Genomic DNA, 16,381 nt, shown 5'->3' with positions numbered 1-16,381 from the left:
AAGTCAGGAAGATGGCAAAGTTTTTTCTGTTTTAATATCAATTGACTAAAACAGGGAGTTACAACGGACATAAGCGGACGTCGCACAAGCTCTCAGCGCATCATAGAAAAAATATACTTTAATAGTAAAAATTTGTCATACGTGACGTAATACTACGTGGCAATTGAGAGAAACCTACGAGGGGTAGTGATTTGTTCAAAGGGAACACCTAAGTATACTTTCTATGAGCGGTTGGGTTGTGATTGGGTCTCTACTGTCAGGTGGACAACTCATGCCCACCCTTAGTGCAAGTCATCTTCAACACTTATTAAGTACACAATATATTATTGGCTTTCAAACTATAAGGCCCTCTGTTATATGGCCCTCTACAATTGGTTGACATGCTTGTGCCATCTGGAACATTCGGCTCACTAGCAGCACGTAAGCTCGACCCCAGGTGCCAGGAGATGGACATGACGTTACCTCCACAACCAATTAGCCCATCATCTCTCATCACCCATGCCTCTTGCCATGAAGATTGTCTTTGAACCTTGCATTGCAAAGTATCCTCGTCCCTTGGAATATAAGGGAGTGCAAGCACGCTTCAGAAAACTCTATTTCTATCCTTGGCTCACGTGACAGGAGACCACGAAATGATCCATTTTACAGCATTTAATTGTCTTAAATGAATACAACTTGGCATGCATGGTGTTCTTTCTTTGCACCGTAACAAGGGATGATTCAGCATCTCACAGGTACTGCCTTTAAGAATACATAACCAGTCTTGGCTGCTTCACTAGGCCAGACAGCCCTTCCAGACTCATCCACAATCTCTTTCTATTCTTTGCTGCGACACAGCTCTCGGCTCTTCTCAATGGGTTTGCGCTTACTAAATATGTGACACCAATGTCCAGTTTCTATATAATGGCGGCTCTGCCTGCAGTCTACTCACTACTATACCCAGCTTCTAAGATTGCTTGATCTACTTGTGTTGCATCATCTGTACATTTATTAAACGGCTTGCATTTTCTGCAGTGCTCTTCACACATGCAATCTTATCTGAGTTTGAAAAGCTTGGTGAGTGCCAAAGGCAGCTCCGGAGGGTCCTACTCATGCGAAATGCAGTGAACCCAGCTCAATGACAGTTAGACCGGTTGGATGGGAGGAAGCAAAGAGCCTGGGCTGCCTTGGCTTTCTGGATACTGTGAGTCCCTCTGAGGGGACTCAGGGACAAGTTCAGCCCTTCAGTCTCTGGCTCACAGCAAGCGAAGCTTGTGCAGGCCTTCAGGGGCCCTTCACCAACTTTAGGTCCTGGCAGCAGTATGGCTGGCAGAAAAGCAGGTCTTGTTCCAGCAGCAGGAACACCCCAAAGTGCCCTGGGGATGGATAGGGAACATAGCTTGCCTCTGCCTTAGACGCTCAGTTTTCTCCCCACTGGTGGAGGGCTCTGGAAAGTCAACTCTCCCAGCATAGCTCCAATTAAATCTTCTTCCAGAGTTGGAGACCCTGTCTTTTAAATGCAAATGCCTGTAGGTGATTGGACTAAAGCTTATCTGTTTTAGAGGCCCAATCAGTGCGCTTAAAAGAAGTGGACTTTGCCCTTCTGACATCACACCCAGGGTGCTTTGCTGTAGAGGAAATGGAGGGGACAAGAAGGTGAGAGAGATGTAGAGTGAAACACGATGGTGGAAGTCTTTCTCCACTGTACAGAGTTCCTCTGTAAGCACTAACCCGCCTCTTCCCTTCTCACTAGGATAAAAGGCCTTTATAAATGCACAACCCTGGTGTGAGGCTACTCCCTTTGAATGGATGTGCTCCTTTAATGCCTGGGCACAGGACAGCTTCCTGTAGAGTGGCTGTCTCTGGCAGATGGGTGTTACCTACCCTCACAAAGAGATCAAAGAAGAAGCCTGCCCATTCAGGTCCCTGTCCTGTCAGTTGACACGGCCAGCCTGTCTGGCCAAAATACACATTACCTTCCACAGCTGATTTGGCTCACAGGAGCTGACACATGTGTGTTATCAAATTAGATGTGGCTGAAATGATAAGGAGTAGTACCCTGTACCATACCTTAACTCAGGCAGAGCTTATATTTAGAGTTTACCCTGACACTATCATGGGCTACTTATGATCATCATAGTTTTGGTACAGGGTGCATATCTGAAAAATGCAGCCCCGGCAGTGGAGAGACTTGCCTGCACTAAAGCAGTCGGATAGGCAACTGTGACCTCTCAATGGGCCCTGTGCCACTGGTAGCACAGGTGCTGCAGATCAGAAATTTAGAAATCTAAATAGAAAAACTGCACAAACCCAAACTGGTGGAAAGGACAGATATCAAGAATAGAGAGAATGCAACAATCTGGGCAAATATAGGGGTGAGAAGGCAAATTCAGTGACCACAATGTTCTTTGTAAAAGGATATTTCTTGGGGAAAAGGTGCACAGTTAACCTCACCAGTCTCTAGCGCCCAAAATGGACCAAGGGGGCAGTTATGTGTCGATAGTACCTTCTTGGTGGTTCGACTACAACAAACCAGGTTGTTCAGTGCTGTTTGTGTGGTTTGAGGCTTTTCAAGTGCAATGGTCACAGTGTCCTAGATGGAAAGTGGTATCGAGCAGAGGTCAAAAGAAGCTTGTTGCGGTTTGAAAGTGATGCAGGGAGATGAGGGGATCATGAGGGCCACCAGAGTAATTTAGACGGTCAGTTCAAAGATGTTGTTGACTGGATACGTTGGATGGCCAGATGTCCTTCTGAACGTGGCCGATCAGTCCTCCTTTCTTGCAACTGATGATCTAATTGTATCTATCGACCCCCTGTTCAGATCTCCACCTTCCTCTCTGACTGGGCGGACAGCACCTCTTCCCTCCTGGTCTCGACCACTCAACTCCTCCTTTTTTGAGACTTCAACATCCACCTGGATGCTTCCTGTCCTTCTCCTGGACTCTTTTGCGGCCTCTGTGACTCTCTCTAACTCTATATTCTCCCCTCTGGCCCGACTCACTCTGCAGGGCACACTCTGGATGTTCTGATCTCCTCAGACCTCCCCCTTTCTATCTGTCTCACCACTCCTCTCTCCTGGAGTGATCACTTTCTCCTTTCCTCCCAGCTCACCCTCTCTACCCCTCAGGCCAAGCATGCACTGCCACCCACCTTCTCGGTCATCCGAGCCCATGAAGCGCGTGTCAGTTGAGGCTTGCACCGCCACTTTCTCACCCCCACTCTCCCTTTGACTGACTCACACCCTGACACAGCCCTCTCCATGCTCCACTCTGCTATATCTGATACTCTCGATGTTCTTGCCCCTGTCATGAGGATCTGCCTGAAGCCTAAAGCCAAGTGCAACTCCTGGTACGACTCAGACCTCATCACCCTCTAACGCAAATGCAGGATGGCTGAGAGGAAATGGTGTGCTTCTGGTACATCCTCTGACAAACTGGTCTGGCGCCTGCTCCAAAGGCAATACCGGCTCTCTGTCCTCACCAAGAAGAGAACTCACATCCAAGCCCACGTCTCTGCGGCATCTAACAACTTGGCTGAACTCTGTAAAATCTGCAAGCAACTGGCCAATCCTGCTGCAGTTTCTACCTCTCATGTCCCTTCCCAGGTCCTCTGCACGGCACTGGCTTCTCATTTCATCGCTAAAAATCAGGACATCCTGTTCTCTCTCCCCTCCTCTCCCCTTCCTCCCTCTACTCCCTGCTCTTCCCCTGGCCCTTCTTCATCCATCTCTCACCCCTCCTTCTCTGCCTTTCCCCTGTTCTCCCCAGATGAGGTTTCTAGACAAGTCCGATTTATGAAAGTCTTGTTAAAACAGGTTCATCCCTGTTCCTCCAAAACCATCAAGGACTACTTTGACTCCCTGGCGCCTGCTGTGGCCGACTTCTGCAACCACTCCTTTTCCACTGGAGTCTTCCCCTCCTCCCTGAAGCACTCCCTTGTGCACCCTATTCTTAAGAAACCCTCTGCTGACCCGTCCTGCCCAGCTAACTATCGTCCAATCTCCATCACTCCTTTCCTGGGCAAACTCCAGGAAAAGCTGGCCATCTCCCAGCTCAATCTTCACACTGAATCTGTTGGTCTTCTCCATGATCATCAGTCTGGCTTCAGAGCTTCCAGAAGCACAGAAACTGCTCTCCTGAACATCCATGAAGACCTGCTCCCCAACCTTAATTCCAACACCCCTGTGTACTCATCTTAGTTGATCTCTCCTCTGCCTTTGACACGGTCAACCATGCCATCCTGTCTCCGTGATAACCTGGGCATCACCGGTCAGGCCCTGGTGTGGCTGACTTCTTTCCTCTCTGAGCGACCCTCCCAGGTTCAACTTGGGTCCTTCCTCTCCTCTATCTCCATCTCTACCTGTGGTGTTCCCCAGGGGTCTAACCTCTCTCCCTGGCTGTTCAATCAATACCTGGCACATCTTGCCTACCGCATTGCCACTCTCTGCCCCAACATCCAGTGCTATGCAGATGACACTCAGCTCATTTTCAGGCTACCTTCAGCCACCTCTTCTCCCTCTCTCATCTCTGACTGTCTGTCCACCATCCAGGAGTGGTGTGCCGCCAATGATCTCTGCCTTAATGCCAGTAAGACTGAGATTCTCCTCATCGGCACACCCGCTTCCTCCTTTCCTGTCACTCTCTTGACCGCCTCTCTTGGCCCTCCTCCTGCTCCCACCTGTGAGGCTAAAAACCTCAGGGTCATCTTCGACACACCACTCTCCGTCTCTCCTCACATCTCTGACATCTCTAAGAAGTCACACTACCAGCTGCACCTCCTCAGAGGTATTCTTCCTTCCCTCTCCTTCCCCCAGAAGCTCACTGTCTCCAGAGCTCTGGTTCTCTCTAGGCTGAATTATTGCAACAGCCTCTTTCTAAATAATCCTGCTTCTACTCTCCGCCCTCTGCAACTCATCCAGAACAGGACTGCGAGACTTGTCCTTGGCCTAAAGCCCAGGGATCGTATCTCTCCAGGACTGAAATCTCTGCACTGGCTCCCAGTGGCTGCGAGGATTAAGTTCAAAACCCTGTGCATTGTCCACCAGGCCTTCTGGGGCCTGTGTCCTCAATACCTTCAAGTCCCTCTTCCTAAATATCTTCCTTCTCGCACTATTCGCTCATCCGCCTCCAACTCCCTCAGGGTCCGTCGCTTCTCCAAGCAACAAGTTGGTGGTAGATCTCTTTCTTCGGCTGGGACCTCCCTCTGGAACAGTCCCCCTGCCTCCCAAAAACTTGATGAGAACCATCTCTGGTTCGAGAAGCACCTCAAAACCTTTCTCTTTGCTTCTGCTTTCTCTCCTACCCTCCCCTGCTGAATATCCTGGCTGAAACTGAAACTACACAGGTTATCTGGCCACCCTCTGACCTCAGGCCCTGGTCCCCTTCCCCGCCAGTCGCACACCTGCACTTCTTCCTGGCAACCCCTGCACTTAGGGACTGTGTTCAGTATCCCTACAGCCCCTCTACCAGCACTTGATACCTGATGTCTGCACTTACCATTGCACTTGCCACCAGCGTACCATTACTTATTGTTAATTTTCTATTATTGCATGTGCTGCACTGTCCCCTCCCTCTACCACCCACACTTTCCCCTCCCCCCTTCCCCCCTTCCCTTGCACTTGCCTGACCTAAATGACACCTGGCCTAGTAGTATCGTTGTCTCTGTCTTCCCTCTGCTCCCCCTCCCTTGCCTCGTTGCGCTTTGAAACACTTGTGTATAGGCACGTTATAAATGCCATATCATATCATAACCAAGTCTATGTAGTCAGAACAGCGTTCAAGACGTCCTTGAGTTCACTGTGGAGGCCTTGGTAGAACAGGGAGGTTCTTTTTTTTTCCAGCAAGTTAGTTTCGGCTACCAGCCTATTGAAAGTGGTTATGTATACCAGGATGTCTTGCGAACCCTGCCACAAGGTTAACAGTTCCCCATCTAAGGCCTGCCCTTGCGTTCTGCGAGCAAAGAGTTTGTCTAGTTCATGTTGAAAGCCTGAAAAATTGTACAGAATGGGATCCTCACAGTTAACTAATGGCACCGACTGACACGCCCCCCGCCCCAGATACCATAAGACAAACGCAACCTTGGTTTGGTCTGTTGGGAATGCTCCTGGTCAGCACAGGAAGTGAAGACGGCATTGATTCATGAATATGGCATACTTCTGCGGGTCTCCCAAGAAGCGTTCAAGTGAAGCTAAGCAGACAGTAACAGGGGTGGTGACCTGTATCTGAGTAGGTGAACTGCAGCGCCGTATGGTGGGCCTGATAGGTGAACCTGGCCAGCTTGGGTTCTAGTTAAACGTTTTGCTTACTCTTCGGTTCTTTCCCGATTCACCACCAACTCCTTTCTCATAGGGTTTGTTTCAGGGCGGGCGGCGTGAACCTCTGCCCGTAATTCCCCTAACAAGGTGGCTAACTGGTCCACCTCAGACTCCCTGGTGCTCAGGCAGGACTTTAGCATGTGGGCTTAGCATTCTGTAACGCTTACCTTCTGAGGTCCTGCAGGAGTGCGCAGTCTTCGGCTGCCAGCTATGTGTACGTGACTCCCATCCCGTGATCAGGTGTGATGTATAGTCCAAAACACTCCCTTCCCACTGTATTCGCGGAATGGCACGATGGCCCAGCGCACAGTGCAGTTGGGAGTGTTTTGTGTGTGATTCCCCACTGTGGTTGAGGTGGGTCTAAATTGGCTGCTGTGTGACCTTTGGACAAACAAGTGGGAACTTTTAGTATTGGCTCAATACTTCTCCCCCACCTCCCTTGAACTCCCCTTAAGGCTTGCTGGCAAGGGCACTGGCTCACCCACCTTGTGCAACAGTGATTCCAAATGTGTAGTTTCAGCACCATGTCCAGTTCCTTCACTGGTCAATCATGGTTCAGACCAGCTGCGACTCACGTGATGCTCCTGGTAAACAAATGTCTCTGGGAGAGCGGGCTTGTGGCTGAGCAGCAAGGTGCAAGTATGTAAATTCTGGTTTGCTGGCTGTTTATGCGCATCACGCGACTTGCGTGATGGTAATGTCCTTGTCTATCTCTCCTTGGGTGCAGTTACCTCTCGAATGCAGCGGATGCTGAAGGTTGGCGATAATTGTTCGAATCGCTATTGAGGACTGCAGTGGATCAATGAGGTAAGCAGGATTCTTGGGATGCATCGGGTGCGAGCTAAAATAAACGCTCTTAAATGTACTCTTCCTTTTCAGGTGTCCGGCGGCGTGCAACAAGACAGCAGTGACTCAGGTAAGTCTATCGAGCTGATAGGAATGAGCAGAGAATGGAACAGGTACGTATCAGCTGGTTGGAGCTCCGATGGACGTCTGAAGTTGCAGGATCCTTGCTGGAAATGCCACGCTCGCACGGAGGGTAAGCGCTGCACTGCTTTGGTGTCAGCAGGAGAAACGCTAAGCATGGGGTGTGGCCCAGGGTGTGATTTTATAGCCCTGGGCTGCACCCTTGAACACTAGACCACCAGGGATACCTAAGGCATGGGTTGCCTGGGGGCCATCTTGCATAACATCCTGAGGTTCAGCCTGGCGGCCATCTTGGTGCAGGCTGTCAGTGCCTGTAAATTGATCTTGGTGCAGCTGTCAGTACCTGCAAAGTGCTGCCTACACCAGCCATCGACCCTCAATGTCCATACCTTGCCAATGTTGCTGTTGTATGAGAACGTGTCCAATACTCTGGTTGACTTGCCAGTGTAGCTGTTATGTGGGAACATGCCCTGCCCTCTGCTGGGGATCATGACAGTAACACACAGACAACAGATTATGAATGAACAATAAAAGTTTAACTTAAAAGTCAGGATGGAAAAAAGCCTATCTTGCCCTATCCTAACGGGGGATTTGACTACCAAACCCAAAACTAAGGAAAGTCAAAGTTTGAAAGTTCAATTTAGGAATCTGCCTGTGTCCAAAACCTATACTTGCCCTCACAACTAATCTATAGAATGTGTAGGGATGTCAGCAACCAAAAAAACAGTGTTCAACACAAAGTTCAGAGCTGTGTCCAGCTCACAGCTTTCTTTCAGCTCCATTCCCCAAGAATGAAGCAGTTCTAAAAGTCTCAGGATTGATTCGGAAATGGCCGCTGATGAATGAGGACGTGATATCCTCAGCTCCTCTTTGGGACAAAAGGAACAGGCCATGCATCTGTGGTACAGATGCAGGCTGGGTTATTGAGAAGTGCCCAGAGCAGCAGCAACAGTGTGGCGCCCCTCGCCGGTGATTGCAGGCGCCCCACCCCTTTGGAAGAGGAGCGGCCCGCTCAATAGTAGCTGTACGGGAGAGGGAGAAATAAGGTGCCGGCAAGGAGTAGCATGTGCTGCAGAGCCACTGAAAGTGGAGGTGCAGCTGTTGATGAGGACCCCTGGGCTGAGCAGGGGAATGGGGGAACAGAATCAGAGGCCCCAGCCGCGAGGAAGGACAACACAGGAGAATACCTCTGTGAGGGAGGGTCGCCTAGCTGGTATCAAATCAGACCCGGGGAGTGGTCTTCCTTTGCGAGCTTTGCTTCATTGTGAGCAGCACTGTGACGGGCAGTGGAGGAGGAGCCAAAAAGCTTGGAGATCCCAGTGCCGGGAAGAGACAGGTGGAGCAATTTAGGGCGTGGAGTGGAAGGAAGGCTCTGAGGCAGGACAGAAGCTCCCCCACTGAATGAAGCAGTAAGGAGGGTGGGGGCCCCAGAGGATATATTAGTGCGCAAGAGTGTGGCCAGATGCCCACGTGTCGCTGCCTCAGGAGGGTGACTACTGGTGAGTGGGGAGAAGATCTAATGAGAGTAAATACCGGTGGGGGAAAGATGTGAAGCGCACACGAAGGGATTAGAACATAAATCGCCTGGGCATCCGCATACAAGAAGTATGGAAGCGGGGGAGGGGCTAATCAAGTCTGATCAATAGTATGGTAGCACTCTCCGGATACAAGTGGTCGTGTGGGGGCGACACCCAGATGCCAGGAGAAAAAGGGAAAGGCACCCAGGCCAGAAGGAGGCAACCCCCAGGGAGTCAGGAAGGTCAATTGGAGCGCTGTTGGAGGCAACAAGGGGAGGTCACGCTAGTGGTTGAAAAAGGGGACATTGAGCAGAAGAAAGGGGGTGACAAGAGACTGATGAGATCGCTCTCAGCAAGGAGGATCTCAGGGAATACCTCAATGACATGGAGGGGAGAATATCTAAAACGTTCCAGGAGAAGTTTACATCGTTGCGGGAAGAACTGAGAACCTCCCTGACTGAAGTTAAGGGGGAAGTGAAGACATTGGGGGAAAGAGTGGATGTGTCCAAACAGGGCCTGGCAGAGGTATTGGAGGAGGTACGTCAGAATAGTAAATTATTAGATCAACTGGCTAGGGTCTCCCATAACCTGAAACTGCAAGCAGAGGACCTGTAGAATCGGTTGAACCAATCAAATATTTGCACAAAGGGATTAAGTGAATCAGTACTGGACACAGACTTAAAAAGTATGGTTCATGGGCTCCAAAGGTTTGATAAGTGCAATGTACCTGGCATTGATTGAGGTCGATATTACACCCTCCCTGACACTCAAAGGCAGATGGGAAGCGGACATGGGTAGGCAAATTTCACAGAAGTTATGGCTTCAAATATGCAGACGGACGGCTAAATCATCTATATCTTGTCAGTATAAACTACATGCTATCAAGTTAATCTATAGATGGCAATATGACCCAAACCGGCTTGCCAAAATGTATCAAGGAGTAAGCCCATACTGCTGGAGGGGCTGCGGGAAGCAAGCTGATTATTGGCATATGTGGTGGGGATGTGCAGTGGTCCAAGCCTATTGGTCAGAGGTTCTTAGCTGGATTAGGGACCTAGATGATGCTGAAAGAGAGAAACAACCACTGCTGATTTTGTTCGGCTTAATTGAAACAGAGGACACGATCATGAAAGCACCCAAAATGGTGTCAGGTCTGTTGATGGCTGCGCAAGCCTGTCTAACCATGGTATGGAAAAGAGCCACACTCCCTAGCAAGACTGAGTGGCTGGGTGTTGCTCTGAGTATTTACGCAATGGAAAACCTGACTGCCGCCTTACATGGAGATCGTACCACTGTTGAGAACGCATGGTCCGAATTGCGTGCTACATATGTCACGTGAAAAGAATGTGTGCAAAACACTGCCGAATTTTGTGTGTGTCATTTTAGTCAATTGCTGTTGGAGCCTGTTATGCCAGGGTCATGTGTTATGATGTACACACTTGCCTTATGTCATGAGTATAATAGCAGTTCTTTGGTAATGTTTAAATTTGTTTTCAATCCCCGGACTGTGACATGTGAAGGGGGCAGGGGGGGTGGGGTAAAGAAAGTGGGTTTTGTTGACGTTATTGGTTATTTATTTGATTCCAAGAGACTTTATACGCTCGATATGAAAATGTTACTTGCTGTGAACAATTTTTTTCTTTCGACTCAGTGTTGGAATTTGAATGTAATTGACTGTCGAACTTTTACAAAACCATAAAAATTGAAATTAAAAATAAAAAAAAAGTATGGTTCAATAATGCTTTGACAATCAATTGATGGATGTACAGCCAGAAGATATCGGGATTGATTGAGTACACAGGGTGGGGCCCAGGAGAAGAGAGCCGGGAGCAAGACCGAGAGATGTGCTGGTTGCCCGCACCTTGTATGGTATGAAGGAGAATATCCTGTGAGAAGCAAGAACCGAAGGGACCATATACAGTGAATGGGGCACAGGTACAGCTGTTTCAGAACCTGGCTTTCATAACACTAAAAAAAGTGGAGAGACATGGGCCAAGTGACGTGGGCTCTTATTGCTAAGCATATCCCTTATAAGTGGACATCTCCATTCGGACTGCTTTTCACTTTGGAGGGACACAAACATCGCATCACAACATGTGCAGAGGGCCTGGCTGTGATGAACCTGGAGGAAGAGGGTGGACATGGTGAGAGACGATGAAGATCCTCCGCCCTATGTGGACAGTGACAGTGGGACTGGTCTACGGTGCAGGGGAGGGCGGGATGTAGGGGGGTAATATTGTAAGGTCCGCTGGGTAGAGGGCAAGGGGAAGGAGTGGAGGGGGAGAAGGGGGATGCCTTGCAGAAGGAAGGAGGCAAGTCAAGCGAAGAATGGGGGAGTGTGTGAATACAAAGGGGGCTGATACTGATTGTCAAGCCTGGAGTGGAGTGCTGGTGAGCACTGTTTTGGAATCAGTGGGAGGTGTTGGGATACTTCCCAATGGGGGGTCACCTCATGTAGGTTCATGGGCCACAGCTTTGGGGTTGGTCCCCAAAGGAATCGTAGGATCTTCGGCCTGGTCCTGTGATGGTCTGTAGGGGTGGAGTGGGTCAGGGAAGTTGGCGGGTGTGGGTGGGATAAAGGTCAGAAGCAGGTGGGTGGGGGATCTAACTGGGGATATTAGATTAATAAACGCATGGATAGAAGATACTGCCAAGTTTTGCATTTTTTTAAATTGATATAGCTGATTTCTATCAACTTTACAATAATTGAACAACTTTAAAATATTAGATCAATCCACAAAAAGAAAAAGAGGAAAAGAAAAATACATAATCTTGTAAAAAATAAGAAAAATATTATACACAATGCAATAATATCAGTATCAATGTACATGTTGTCATTCCTCTCAGTGCAGATTTCTACACATTTGCGTCAAGTTGTTTAATTGACCATCAGCACCAAGAGGAAGTTATTAAAATCTCAACATTTAACATAAAAAATCTTGTAACGTCAACAGTATTCAAGACAAATTATTGATGTGTTCAGCTAATATTTAGCAATCTGTAAGTCAATTTCAGTGGATATAGAAATTCGATAACAGCAATCCTTAATGATGTCACTTTTCCAAGGAAAATGAATTGCCGTAATACATTTGGGGTCATTTCTTAAAAATCTTGCAACTGTTTTTTCATATAAAAGGTGCGAGTTTGCTTTAGCATATGACAATCAACTAGAATATGGTATAAAGTTTCTTTCTGACTAGAAATATTACAGAATCGACAAACATTATCTTGTTTATTAATTATTCCATGTCTTGCTTGTATATCTTTCATAGGCCATAAGTTAAACCTCAAACGTAAAAAGGCTGATCTATGCATTGGAAATGGACACTTATTCATATATGGTTCCACCATGTTTTATTTCTTATCTTGAAAAGGATTAATTCCGAAATCCAGATAGGTTTCACATTTTGCTCTTGTCTTAATCCAATCTTGTTGAAAAGTTCAATCTTGGCTCTAACAGGATTTTCCAACAATAATTGTAGTGAGATGTCAGCTTCAGCTAATGCATGAATCACTGTTTTTTTTTCCATTTAATCATAAAAGCATGTTCTGTGGAAAACATGTATTTTGATAGAACGCTTAACAGCATTTTGGATTCAGGCGCTAACAGACATTTTCGGAAGAGAGCACACAATTGTCTCAAGTACCTTGCAAATAATGGTATAAGTCCCAATTCCAACCTAACCCAAACAATGGGGACACACTTGGGGAGATTAAGGACTCGGTGGCAAAATGTACTTTCAAACCTTTGCTACACAGTTTCTGGTAAAATATCCTTAGTTTCTGAACCATATAACAATATGAGAGAAACCTTTTGCCGATAATAAGTCAATGCAGGAGTAATCGAAACAATTTTACCATATTTTGCTTGTATAACAATTGTTTGTGAAATAGCTGTGGTTAACTTTCTTTCTAAACTCAGCAAATAAGATTTGGCATAATTTTGGTCACTAATGACAACGCCCAAGTATGTATATTGATGAACAAGTTTTAGATTTGTGTTTTGCAGAGACCACTTTGATGTTTTCTTAATGTGTCTCTTGCCACTGCAACTCATTACCTTTGTTTTTTAAGTTTTATGGTTAATACATTTTTCTGAACATAAGTTGCTAGTGCATCTAGTAGCCTCTGCAAACCCTGTGGTGTCTTGGACAGCAGGATAAGATCATCCGCATATAGCAATGCTGGAATCTATTGGGAGCCTAGTCTTGGTGCATCGGCGATTGTATTTTTAAACATATCTCCCATATCAGAAATGAAAAAGTTAAAGAGGGCCAAAGCAAGGATACATCCTTGCTTGAACCCTCTAAATGTGTCAATCAAGGTCGTTAGAACACCCTCCAGTGTCAGTCTAACCTGTACTCTGGTGTTACTATGCAGGGCTTCGATAAGTGACTGACACTGGGGGGACATTTGGCCTGATGTCATTTATCGATTAGAAGTTCTCTGGAGGCGGAGTCGAAAGCTGCTTGGAAATCGACAAATGCCAGATAGAGAGGATGTTTTATGAATGCCAAATATGAGATAAGGGAGGTAATAGTTAGCAAGTTAATCGCTGTTGCAAGCCCTGCGACAAAGCCTGTCGGGCATGGATCGCGCTTCTGATGTTTAATGGCACATTGATTTTGCATTCAAAGTTTTATCATATAATGTGAGGGGTTTAAATTCCCCTGTGAAGCATAAACAGGTGGAAGCCCTGGTGGGAAGGGAAAAGGTGGACGTTATCTTGTTGCAAGAAACACACATAAAGAAGGCAGACATATCTGTTATGAGATGGCGGCAATTCTCCCAGGTTTCCCAATCTAATGCGGTAGGGAAGACCTCAGGGGTCTTGAAAGGGTTCAGAGACACATTGAGGGATTAGGTGATACGGGTGCAGGCGGATGGGGAAGGGAGGTATCTCATTGTAATAGTACAGCTGGATCATAAACAAGTTACCATGGCAACAATATAAGCACCCAATTCTGGGAAGGACAGTTTTCTGCGGGAGGTGGTAACAAAACTGGAGTGCTTTGCAGAGGGTGAGATCCTACTCACGGGAGATTTCAATTTGGCGTGGGATACCAACAAGGTTCGGAGTGCGGGGAGGGGATCAGCACGCTCATCACGGGCGACGAAGGACAGCTTTGATAATTTGACTTTACATAATTGTTAGCGGATCAATAGGGGAGAGGAGAACGGTTATATGTGTTTCTCGCATGTCTGTCAAGAATAGATTATGTGTGGGTATTGGCTAGGCTGATGGGAAAGTTGAGGGAAATAGAGCTTGGGTCAATATCATTATCTGATCATGCCCCACTGCTGGTGACGATCATGCAACGTGAACCATGCAATGGGCTGTGGGCTTGGACGTTCCCAGGGGAATTGTTGAATGACGATGTGATAGCAGAGGTGATTGGGGACAAAATAGATGGGTATTTTCAGGCTAATGATAATCAAGAGGCCTCACCGGAGGTGGTCTGGGATGCCTTCAAGGCAGTGATGCGTGGGGAACTCATTGCGCTACGTGCTCACAGGGAGAAACAGCGAATGGTGATGGAAAAAGATTTGGAGGCTCAATTAAGGGATTTTCAATATGCCATAGCTAAGCGTAGGATGAGGGTATTGCACACAAATCTAAAGAAAGTCCAGAGTCAATTAGACTTGCTGTGTACTGTAAGAAACTCATGGTGGCAACAGTAAAGACATACACAAGTGATCACAGTTCAAGGGTGTTTATTAAACTGTATAATGGGTGAGAAAAACGCCCAATCTAAACCTAAATCTAGGATGGGAGCAAGCTACGACCATCTAATCATAATAAGGCAGTCCTAGTGGCATCTTGTCAAATAAAAAGGGCCTATAAAAAAATCTATTGCAAATCCTTACAACTAAATTACAAAGTAGTGTGGGATAATATTCACAAGAAAAGAAAAAAAGTGCTCGCCAAATGATAAGTCAGGATGGCAGGGCTGGAGTCTCCCCTCCCACGTTTTTAGCACGGGACAAGGCAGGACCTTTGAGCACAGCACACTCCTGGGCCTTGCCCCGCACGAGGTTACAGTTCCTTTCAACAATGCTAGGACCTTCTGGGGCCAAGACTCTTTCCTGCAATGTCTCTTGCCATACAGGGCCGGCTGAACCAAAACCAATAAACAAGCAAAAGTTCCTTTGTTAATCTTTCACATTGGGCGATTGCTCTTCTCCCCTTTGGATTCCTATCGGGCTCGGATCCCACTTGCAATGTTGGTCTCCCTCAATCAGGTTCACTACAGCCTTTTCCACAGTTCATTCAGTTTACTCCAATATGCCAAAGACTTTTGAGTGTACAAAGGGTTTTGTTCGACCCTCTCGGGACCACTGTTACACTTCTCTCCGGCCTCTCTTAAGGCCTCTTGGCTTCTGTAGCAACAAAACAAAAACACAACCCAAAAAATGCTTCAGTTAGAGTCCTTCGAATGAGTGCCCCGTGACACCTGACCACACTGCTTCTGAACCTTTTACTGGGGTTTCTTTAAAGTTAATTTACACAAGTTCGCCACGTGCAACCTTGGGCCCAGCACAGTTCGTTTTTACTATCTATCTTCTTCGACTCACCGGCTGTGCTGAACTGTCAGAGTTTTCTTGTCTTGGGAGTCGAGGACGGCACCACAGCGGCAACCGCTTCCTCCCGCTTTGGCTATAAGCGTGGGGGAGCCCTGTCTGCCGTTGACTCCTGTCACACCACACACCAGCTGGACTACCCGGCCTTATGATTTCCCTTTTGGAGGCTTTGCGGGTCTGAGTTGAAATAGGCAAGGGCAGTTCCCCCTTCGTCGTCCCTCTAGGTCTCACCACCTTTCTCCTCAATTTGAAATGCCGGTCCGGTGTAGCTGTTTCCTCGTACATTCGGCCTCGCTCAAAGTGTGTGCTCGTGTTCCACCTTTTATCCCTGTGGGGAAGGGAAAGAGCTTTCAGGTGTGCATAGTTATTGTCAGTTGCCTGACTGTGCCAGAACCTTGTGTTGGGACATGTCAGGTAAACGGCTCTGGTGTTAGTCCGGTTTCTGTCACGGTGTAGGAAAGTGTTTGTGTTGGAAAAGGGGGGGGGGGTAGAACCTCTAAGTATCCTATGGGGTGGGATGGGGAAAAGGGGTTAGAAGGAAGGGGGTGTTAGGAAGGGGGCAGCCCCATCACCCCTCTAGGCGCTTCAAAATAAGACAAGATGCATTTGAGGCGCTGAGATGGGCCAGGGTGGAGGGGGGTCGGTGAATGGGTGCGCCTTCTTGTTCAGCAGAACCCTACGCCAATATAATCAGTTATAGTATATACATATGGTGTGGCCCAAGGTGCGGGCAGCATCGCTATTTTGCGTAGATATTAGTATTCCTAGGTACAAAATAAGGCTTTACATGCTCTAGGCCCAAATGCGCGAAGCTACAGAAATCCACAGTCATGCCCGAGCTCCCATGAGGACACACTGTTTGTCCATTGTTCTTGAAAGTGTTGCAAAGATGTGTCTTTCACCCAAGAGGAATGTGCCCTACAAGACCGCGATCAGAGGCCGGCGCCTGGTGTGCATGTTATCTCACTTTGACCAAAGCATGACCCGGTCTATTCCCGAGTGACCACGAGTTATAGCCCATATAACTGACTGAACCCTAAGATCCCCGAATACCATGACACCA

This window comes from Ambystoma mexicanum, chromosome 5q (genome assembly GCF_040938575.1).
Source record: "Ambystoma mexicanum isolate Mex_15411 chromosome 5q, UKY_AmexF1_1, whole genome shotgun sequence".
In the NCBI taxonomy this organism is placed as follows: Eukaryota; Metazoa; Chordata; class Amphibia; order Caudata; family Ambystomatidae; genus Ambystoma; species Ambystoma mexicanum.
This window is presented reverse-complemented; position numbering follows the sequence as displayed.